Source organism: Physeter macrocephalus, chromosome 21 (genome assembly GCF_002837175.3).
Source record: "Physeter macrocephalus isolate SW-GA chromosome 21, ASM283717v5, whole genome shotgun sequence".
Classification (NCBI taxonomy): domain Eukaryota; kingdom Metazoa; phylum Chordata; class Mammalia; order Artiodactyla; family Physeteridae; genus Physeter; species Physeter macrocephalus.
The window spans coordinates 92938094-92948001 of NC_041234.1; positions in this window are offsets into that span (position 1 = coordinate 92938094).

Sequence of the window (9908 nt, forward strand, 5' to 3'; positions counted from 1 at the left end):
ATCTAATTCACATAATTCACCCTTTTTTTTTTTTTTTTTTTTTTTTTGCGGTACGCGGGCCTCTCACTGTCGTGGCCTCTCCCGTTGCAGAGCACAGGCTCCGGACGCGCAGGCTCAGCGGCCATGGCTCATGGGCCCAGCCGCTCCGCGGCACGTGGGATCCTCCCGGGCCGGGGCACGAACCTGCGTTCCCTGCATCGGCAGGCGGACTCTCAACCACTGCGCCACCAGGGAAGCCCCACCCTTTTTAAAAAATTAATTTATTTTTTGGCTGTGTTGGGTTTTCGTTGCTACACACAGGCTTTCTTTAGCAGCTAGAGGGGCTACTCTGTTGCGGTGCGTGGGCTTCTCACCGCAGTGGCTTCTCTTTGTTGCAGAACATGGGCTCTAGGCACGAGGGCTTCAGTAGTCGTGGCGCACGAGCTCAGTAGTTGTGGCTCACGGGCTCTAGAGCGCAGGCTCAGTAGTTGTGGCACATGGGCTTAGTTGCTCCGCGGCATGAGGGATCTTCCCGGGCCAGGGCTCGAACTCGTGTCCCGTGCATTGGCAGGTGGATTCTTAACAACTGCGCTACCAGGGAAGTCCCATAATTCACCCTTTCAAAGTGTATAATTCAGTGGGTTTTAGTACATTCACAAAGTTTTGCAACTATCACCACTACCTAATATTTTCATCATCCCCAAAAGAAATCCCATATCCCTTAGCAGTCACTCTCCCCACCTCTTTCCCAGCCACTGGCAACTACTAATCTAACTTTCTCTCTCTGGATTTGCCTCTTCTGGACATTTTATATGAATGAAATCATACAATATGTGGCTGTTGGTATCTGGCTTCTTTCACTCACGTTTTCAAGGTTCAACCATGTTGTACCATGAATCAGTAAAAAAGTAGTAATGAATCGGTGAAAAAGAACTTCATTCCTTTTTATGACTGAATAATATTCTGTTGTATGGATATACCACATTGTGTTTATTCATTCATCAGTTGGTGGACAGTTGGGTTGTTTCCATTTTTGTGATATAAAGAATAGTGCTGCTATGGACATTGGTGTCCAGATTTTTGTGAGAACATGTGTTTCTGTGCTTTTATGTTTTGTGAGGACATATGTTCTCTTGGGTGTTTACTTAAGAGTGGAATTGCTGGGTCATATGATAACCTTAAGTTTAACTTTTTGAGGAACTGCTAAGAGTGTTTTCCAAAGCAAGTTTATTATTTTACATTTTACATTTACCACCAGAAATGTATGTGGGGTTCTGATTTCTTCATGTCCTCACCAATAATTATCTTTGTCTTTTTTATTACAGCCATCCTGGTGAGTGTGAAGTGGTATCTCACTGTGACTTTGATTTGCCTTTCTCTGATGGCTAATGATACTGAGCACCTTTTCACATGCTTATCTTCTTTGGAGAAATGTCTATTCCAATCCTTTGCCCATTTTTAATTGGGTTATTATTATATTGTTCAATTGTGAGAGTTCGTTATATATTTTTGGATACTAGACCCTAATCATGTAAGTGATTTGCAAATAGAGGCATCGTAATGATCCCGTTTGCCACAGGTTTAGGGAACATCTTCCACCCTTCCTTCCTCAACCGAGAAACTCTCCCAGAATGCTCTCTGTGGAGGACCAGAGCCTGGGGCAATCCAGAATAAGGACATTGAGACAGTTTACATTGGATAGCTTCAAGTGATGACACCAAAAGAGTGGATTTTTAACAGAGAACTTATTGAAGGAAGCAGGAGCCGGTGACCAGAAAATTGACAGGTTAGCTGGAAGAAGTGTAGTGTTCAAGATACACAAGATGTAAACCAATGGGAATTTAAAGCAATCTGCTAGCCCTCAAATGAACATGAGTTAATAAAGTAGAAAAGAAATGTCAAGTCTTAAAGAATCATAGCGTTTGCTCCTTAGATCTTAGTCCAGTGTCATCCCTATGATTCTGTGTTCTTTATAATAGTATTTATTGATTTTCTACTGTGTGTTAGGCACTGTGCTACATACTGGTTGCATAGTGATCAATTATAAATAGTCTCCCTCCCTCAAGTGGCTTAGTCAAGCACAGGGGTGGGTAAAGGGCTAGAGGGTAAATATTTTAGGCTTTGAGAGCCAAGAGGAAAAATCAAGAACATTATGTAGGTGCTTATATAACGAGAGAAAACAAATTTCCACAAATGTTTTATCAATGAAATTCAAAATATAATAATAATTGAGTATAATATTTTTCATAATACATATCTCCTAATAAGAATGGCATTCTTTTATGGAGAGGATAATATTTCACTTAATTAGGGTTCAAAGTGAGTGTTTCCTATCATCAAATCAGTTACAATCTCAACACCTTTTTTTTTTTTTTTTGGCCGCACCGCACAGCATGTGGGATCTTAGTTCCCCGACCAGGGATGGAACCCGTGCCCTGGAAGCACAGAGTCCTAACCACTGGACAGCCAGGGAATTCTCCTGTATTTTTTTTCAATATATTTTTAAAGGTTTTTTAACTTGTTTCAATTGGTCAAGATTTTTAGGAACCTCACTTTTAATCTGTAATAAAAGTTTACAACTTGATTTTTTCAAGAGTTAACAAACTGCAAGCACCTGTTAATAAAGGTCTTAATAAAAAATCTGTTACAAATATTTATCCATTAATGCGTATCTGTAATGAGATTTTATGTATTTCATCTTTGAGAAAAATCTTAACACAGATAAGTACTGCCATATACTGATACCAATCCACAGGCACCTCCGGACTTCCCCGGTGGTCCAGTGGGTAAGACTCCATGCTCCCAGTGCAGAGGGCCTGGGTTCAATCCCTGGCCGGGGAACTAGATCTCGCATGCATGCTGCAACTAAGAGCCCACATGCCGAAACTAAAAGATACCACATGCTGCAGCGAAGATCCCAAGTGCCGCAACTAAGACCCGGCGCAGCCAAAAATAAATAGACAGATAAATAAATAAATTTTTTTAAGAAAGAATTGCAAAATGGTGACAATTGAGCATTAAGCCAAATGCAAGGTCCTTCTGAAAGCAGGGCCCTATGCAATTGTACAGGTTACATGCTTATGAATCCAATTCTAGTTTAAGAGAACTGGCTTCATAGGCATGTAAAAAAAAAATCCACAGGCATCTGAGTTTTAATTGAGCATATTCATCTCTTAGATAGCACTTATAGAATTCTATCAGATTCTTCTCTTGACATTTGCCTTTCAGTATGTTGTTACATTGCAGAATAATCCCTTCCAATTGAAGTTTAGGTGGAAGCTCCTCAACTGCACAGTTAAATTGCCTTTGAAGTACAGAAATTTCCTTTGCACTTGCATCAGGGTCCAAAAAACACCACTGGAACTGTAATCTGAGCTCAGAAAAGATATCCACTGCAAATTTGTGTGAGACTGCAAATCTTGATATTTTGTTTTAACATTTGACAGCACAGGAAGCAATTAAGTAACTAGACATTACTTGTGGTTCAAAAAATGTCAGTTGTCATCGAAGTGATTTCACTGCAGTATAAATTTCACATGTAAGCAGAATTTTGCCTTGTAATTTTAGGTTAAATTTATTAAGTAACATTATTACCTCTACAGCAAAAGCTAATTCCATTCAGTGTTCAATAATAGTGGCTGAGGGTGATTCTTCTGGCTCAGAAAATTTTCATTCCCAGCCACGAGCTATAAAGATACAAAAACAAAACAAAAAAATACAAAAACAAACAAACAAAACAACAACAAAAAAACCTTATAACTGCTAAGTTGTTGAACTGCTGTTGGTAGGGCAAGTCAGAATATTCAGCCTCTTTTTCTGACAAAAATTCATGAAACTGACAATGGTTTAGTCCATGAGAGTGAATGAAGTTCACTGTCGACACGAATGGTTGAATAACACAAGATAGATTAAAATATTTTCCTGCGAAGTACCTGCTGTTCAATAATATGTAACAAATAACTATAGGATTTTAACAACTTACACTTTCGCAAGCTTTGTACATTTGTCCAGCTAAGCCTTTTTCTCCTTCATACATGTTTGAAATGCATCTTAGCAGATTCTACTTCAGGTTGTATTGAATTAGTGATTTCTTGACTTGTTTGAAAATATTCTCATTTGCCGTCATCTACAGATTATCCATACAGGCCAATTCTTCCATCGCTTTAAACTCAGCATTGACTCTTCAAATAAACAACAACAACTGAGGAGTATTATTAAGATCTGTCAACTTATAAAGAGACAAGGAAAACCACTTGAAATAATTTGCCCTGTTTTTTAAATGACTATTGATGTTGCTTCCAATGTCCTCAACTTTTTGAGCTGCTGTTCTTGGTGAAAGCCTAATAGTCTTTAAAAAGTTTATTTTCCCTGGACACATTTCTTTGGCTTCTGCAATCAAACACGATTTAATTAACTCACCATCAGTAGATGGCTTTCCTTGCTTGGCTAACAAATGAGCCACTCAGAAACTTACTTTGGCAGCAACCTCATTTTCATTTTTAATTTTTGTGAAGCATTTTGCTATGGTAAGATATTCTATTTTAGACTTTAATTTTTCTAGCCATTGCTTTCCTGTGAACTGGGAACATTGTAATGAGCACTTCGTTTGGTAATGTTGATGTATATCGTATTCTTTTAGCCATGCTACAGCATCATTGTGTAATAAACACAGTGTTTTGACATCTAAATTGATGAACACGTAATCTACACTCCACTGTGCCTTAAAAGCACAACATTCAACATCCACTTTTTTTTTTTTTTTTTTTTTTTGCGGTACACGGGCCTCTCACCGTTGTGGCCTCTCCCGTGGCGGAGCACAGGCTCCGGACGCGCAGGCTCAGCGGCCATGGCTCACGGGCCCAGCCGCTCCGCGGCATGGGGGACCTTCCCGGACCGGGGCACGAACCCGTTGTCCCCTGCATGGGCAGGCGGACTCTCAACCACTGCGCCACCAGGGAAGCCCCAAAATCCACTTTTATTTTCTTGTTTTGACATGCTAGGTATGCACTTGTAATAAAAAAATAATAATAATGCCAAAACACGGTGATACAAGTGATACCCAAAATGCTGTTGAGATATAACTGTGTCACCGTGGTTCGTAGCGTACCGACCAACAGTGGGAAGTGATGAGGGCACCACATACAGTTTCTGTCACAGCTACTCCACTCTGCTATTGCAGCCCAAAAGCAGCCATAGTGAAACTTTATTTATGGACATTGAAATTTGAATTTCATATCATCTTCATGTGTCATGAAATATGATTAAATACTATTCTCCTTTTGATTTTTTTTCAACCGTTGAAAAATACAGAAAAACATTCTTAGCTTGCAGGCCATAGGAAGAATGCTGGCAGGCTGGATTCAGTTGTAGTTTGCTGGTGGATGTGGCTGGTTTGTTTGAATTCTCGTGTGCCACACTGTAGCCATTTGTATTAGTTTCCTTTTGTTTCTGTAACAAACTACCACAAACTCAGTGGCTTAAGAAAATTCAAATTTGTTTTCTTAGGGTTCTGGAGATCAGAAGTCCAAAATCAATCTCACTGGTCTAAAGCCAAGGTGTCAGCCAGGCTGATTGCTCCTAGAGGCTCCAGTGGAAAAGTCATTCTCTGCCTCTTCCAGCTTCTAGAGGCTGCCAGCAACCCTTGGCTCCTTGGCTGGTGGCTGCATCACTCCAATCTCTACTGCCATCATCACAGGGCCTTCTCTCTGAATTCAGACTCCTTTCCTTTTATAAGGACCTTTTATAAGGACCCGTGTGATTATTATCAGGGCCACCTGTTTAATCCTGAATAATCTCTGTATCTCAAGATTCTAAATTTAATCACATCTGCAAAGTCCCTTTTGCCATATAAGGTAACATGTTCACAGGTTTAGGACATGGAGATTAGCACATGGAGATCTTGAGGAGGGGTGCATTATTCAGCCATGCCTTTGTTTTCCTCTGTTCAGCAGTTCAGCAGGTAGTGAGATCCTATGTTCATGGCCCTAATTTCCCCATTTCTCTAAGCTTCACCATTTCTCTCTCCTCTCTCCCTCCCTCTATCTCTTTCTCTCCTTGTGTTCTAGGGGCTATAAATGGACAGCATACTACTACCTTTACTGCCAAGAACACACACTGTGACAACTGTTGTCTCCTGTAAGTGATCCTCTTGACTTGTCTTCCAAGATTATTGGAGTCAAGAAAAATCTTTTGATTTTATTTTCTGTTGTTCCTTGGTTGTCATTTGTACTGAATTTTATTGATAGAAGTGGGAACTACAGAAAAATAAAATTCCTTGCCTTCACTGGCTAACAGAAATACAAACTCCCAGCCTCATAAGGCAGGAAATGATATTTTATTTGGTTTCTCTCTCCAACCCCAAATAGTCGAGGAAAATCGCAATCTATTCTGCATTTTGAAAACAAGAATAAAATTCCACAATTTCCCTAGTCATAGAGTCCCATATTTTTCCTCCCTTTTAGGAAAATGCTCAGATCCTTGCCTCTGAACAATTTGGAATTTTTAATCTTCTCTGCAGCTGCATTGCTAACACACTTTTCTTTAAATTGAAAAGGACCTCTAGTTTCTTGACCCCTGTTCTTGGGGGGAAGGGGGTGGGATGCTTGCCTGTGAAGAGGGTATTTCTTCAAGATGTCAAGGTGAGAATGGGGTGGAAGGAATGCTCGGCCAGCTCTGCTATAGTTAGTATATTCCAGCCCTATAACCGCCTGTGCTGGAGAGCAATCTTCTGTGTGCTGCTTGCTATGACAACCCTGCTTCTGATGGGGAATGTGAGGGCACAGCGTTCCTGCAAAGCAATTCCATTGTGCAGTCAGGGAACACTCTCCCCACATCCCAGTGTTCCGGGGCTTCCAGAGTGCTTCGGTTCACGCTCTTGATTTTTCCTCATTAGGTAGTCAAAGAGCTACTCCTTAGCTATACAGCAAAGGAGTTGCAGAAAACAGGCCCGCAGCAAACTCCAACACATCTCTAGCCTTCAATGAGTTTTAGACATTTATACCCAGTCCCTTATATCCAGGAGCCTCCCAGACCCCTCTCCTCCTCTCCAGTACCTTATATGCCGCTTCTCAGTAGGATGTTTTCAGTACATCTCTCTTGGGCTCAAACGCCTACAAAAGCTGCCTATCAAGCCTAAATTCCTCATCCTCGCATTTGAGGGCATTTAATTAACTTCTGTCATCCTCACTTTTCCAAGCCAAGGTGTCATCAGTCTGCATTAGCCACTCTAATCTGCCCACTATCCCCAGATCCTGGTTAAGCTCCATGTCCATGCTCGTGCTGTTGCCCTCATAGAAACGGCTTGAGTTTCTCCCTCCTAAGCCCTGCTTTCATCTCTTCTGAAACAACTTTGAAATAGACCCATTCCAGGAAGCTTCTTCTAACCCCACCAGACTGAAGGTTCCCTTGCTGTACAGCCCCTCAGCACCTGTGGGTTCACATGTTTCTGCTACGTATCTTGCTGCTGCTCTGGAGGGAGAATTCTAAGAGGCCATCCCCTTCCTCAAGATTTCTGGTCACTTCTTCCAGCTATTCAGTCAAACACTAATCTAGGTTCTGCTATGAGGCAATTTTGTAGATGTAATTAAGGTCCCAAATCAGATGATTTTAAGATCAGGAGATTATCTGGGGTGGGCCTGACCTAATCAGATAAGGCCTTAAAGTGAACTGGGCTCTTCCTGAAGAAAGAGATTCAAACTGTGAGATGAAAAAATATATATACGTTTAAAAAAAAAGTGTGAGAGGGATTTGATGGGAGAGAAATTCTCTATTGCTGGCTTTGAAGATGGAGTAGGCCACATGGCAAGGTATGCAGGTAACCCCTAGGAGCTGAGACTGGTCCCCAGCTGGCAGCCACTGAGGAAATGGGGCCTTCAGTCTTACAGCCACAAGGAACTGAAGTTGGCTAACAGCTTGTGGTAATTTGTTAAACATCAATAGAAAACTAACGCACTTGCTTTCGTAGACCTTGCTTTTGTTGATTTCATATGTGCGTATTAGTAGACTGCAAGCTCCTAGATTAGAGGAAAAGGAGGTTTTTAATTTATTTTTGTAACCCCTTCCCACCACAGCCATACTATGATGCTATTAGGGAGATTTGCCTTAACTGATACATTGGAGTTAATGGGAGATATAAATCCTTGGCCATGAGAGTACTTGTAAAGCAGCAGCTAGAATCACTACCACTGTCAAGTGCCTCCTGCCTCCCATGTTAAAAACAATTTCCTGCACATCTGATATCTTCTGGACATCTTCACGAGAATGTCTCACTAGTCCCATGAACTCAGTAAGTCCCCAAATTTCCTCTCCCAAAACTGCCCCTCCCTCTCTATTCTGTAATTCTGGTAATGGCACCTTCAAACCCCCAATTATCTTGGAGGTTAGAACTTGAGCCATTGTTTGTTTGGCCGCCCCACACCGCAGTGCGCCGCGGGGCTTGTGGGATCTTAATTCCCGGACCAGGGATCGAACCTGTGCCCCCTGCAGTGGAAGCATGGAGCCCTAACCACTGCACCGCCAGGGAAGTCCCCAGAACTTGAGCCATAGTTGACTCCTTCCCCTCTCTTGCCCCCACATTCTATCTGTTGCCAGGTCCTCTCCATTTATCCCCTCCTCTCCATGTTTATTGTCTTTGCCTGGTTCAGTATCTCTCACCTGGAATACTTCAAGAGTCTCCTAGTTGCTGTCTTGGGACCCATCTCTGATGAGCTCTGATCATGTTGCTTTTCTGCTCAACCACCTTCCAAGGAAGCCATTAGCTTGGCATTCAAAACTCTCCATGACTTAAACCTACCTTTCTCATATTTTCAAAACTCCTTAAATGAGTATTTTGCCTACCTTCTATGTTATTTTGGGTTGACCTTTTAAAAAATATTCTTTAAAACTGTTATTGCTTTTGCAGGTCCACATACTAACTGTGACTCTTCCCTGCAACCTGCAGCTTTTTCACGTGCATCTTACCGTTACTTTACTTCAGACTTACTGCTCTTCCAATTCTCTGCAGTCGGATATTCTCATACCTTGGACTCTTCTGAACATATATTTAGCTGCTTGGCTTGTTGAACTGCCAAGGGGAAATGTGGTTCCAGAGCCAAATTGTGAGTGCCCAAAGCTAAAGCCTCATTCTGCTTGCCTCCAGCTCTCATTCCCTCCTCCAGGACACACAACACCATTTCATTCTGCTTTGGGGGTGATCATTGGCCTCAATGTTGGGACCCAAATCCCGCACGTTCATCCCATAGGGAAGGGACCCACATTCCATAGAGAAGGGACCCTCGACCTCATAGTCGAGGTCGATTTATTCTTTGGATTTTCAGTGATTTTAAGCAGTCACACACCCTCCTCCCCAGTCTCCCTTGTCCGCAGGGGGTGTGTCCCCTAGACTTCCGGCTTTTGGACAACCGGTTTTGCCTCCGCCCACTCCCACCTCGAGATCTCGAGATTGGGACTTCCATCGTTCTTCTCCCCCCTCAGCCACTGTGTGCACTTTAATAAGTGATCTGATCTCAAAAAAAAGAAAGAAAGAAAGAAAAAAGAAAGAAAGAAAGAAAGAAAGAAAGAAAGAAAGAAAGAAAGAAAGAAAGAAAGAAAAGAAAGGAAAAAGAAAGAAAGAAAGAAAGAAAGAAAGAAAGAAAGAAAGAAAGAAAGAAAAGAAAGGAAAGAAAGGGAAAAGAAAAAGGAAAACAGAAAAGAGCTTCCCAGGGTTCGTATTAGAATTGGAAAATAGAGGTGCACCCCCTTCCACCACCCGATCCTAGTGAGTTCCAGGCAATTATGTGCGGCCCGCAGCTCGCCTCTTACCACCCCCCCCCACCGCCTCCCGCCGGGTTTAATGACCTAAGCAACTTTCCGTCCCCCCCCCCCGCCCCGTCTTGGTACGGCCTGTCCGGCGATCGGCGTTCCACCCCCGCCCTTTCCTTCTAGGTTGGTTC